Here is an 884-nt window from a genome sequence, read left to right on the forward strand (position 1 = left end):
GATCTTATAGTGGGTGATTTTATCGTGGGTGATCTTATAGTGGGTGATCTTATAGTGAGTGATTTTATCGTGGGTGATCTTAGAAAGGGTGATCTTATCGTAGGTAATCTTATCGTGGGTGATGCTATTGTGGGTAATCTTATCGGGGGTGATCTTATAATGGTTGATTTTATCGTGGGTGATCTTATCGTGGATGATTTTATCGTGGGTGAACTTATCACCGGTAATCTTATCGTGCGTCATCTTATGATGGGTGATTTTATCGTGGGTAAACTTATTGTGGGTGATTTTATTGTTGGTAATCTTATTGTGGGTGATCTTATAGTGGGTGATATTATAGTGGGTGATGTTATCGTAGGTGATCTTATACTGGGTGATTTTATCGTGGGTGACCTTATAGTGGTTGATTTTATAGTGGGTGATCTTATAGTGGGTGATTTTATAGTGGGTGATCTTATAGTGGGTGATTTTATCGTAGGTAATCTTATCGTGGGTGATCTTACAGTGGATGATTTTAACGTGGGTTATCTTATCGTTGGTAATCTTATAATGGGTGATTTTAATGTGGGTGATTTTATCGTGGGTGATCTTATAGTGGGTGATTTTATCGTCATTGATCTTATAGTGGGTGATCTTATAGTGAGTGATTTTATCGTGGGTGATCTTAGAGAGGGTGATCTTATAGTGGGTAATCTTATCGTGGGTGATGTTATCGTGGGTGATCTTATAGTGGGTGATTTTATCGTCGATAATCTTATCATGGGTGATCTTATGGTGGGTGATTTTATCGTGGCTGATCTTATAGAGGGTGATTTTATCATGGGTAATCTTATCGTGAGTGATTTTATAGTGGGTGATTTTATCGTGGGTAATCTTATCGTGGG

This window comes from Vigna radiata, chromosome 2 (genome assembly GCF_000741045.1).
Source record: "Vigna radiata var. radiata cultivar VC1973A chromosome 2, Vradiata_ver6, whole genome shotgun sequence".
Taxonomy (NCBI): Eukaryota; Viridiplantae; Streptophyta; class Magnoliopsida; order Fabales; family Fabaceae; genus Vigna; species Vigna radiata.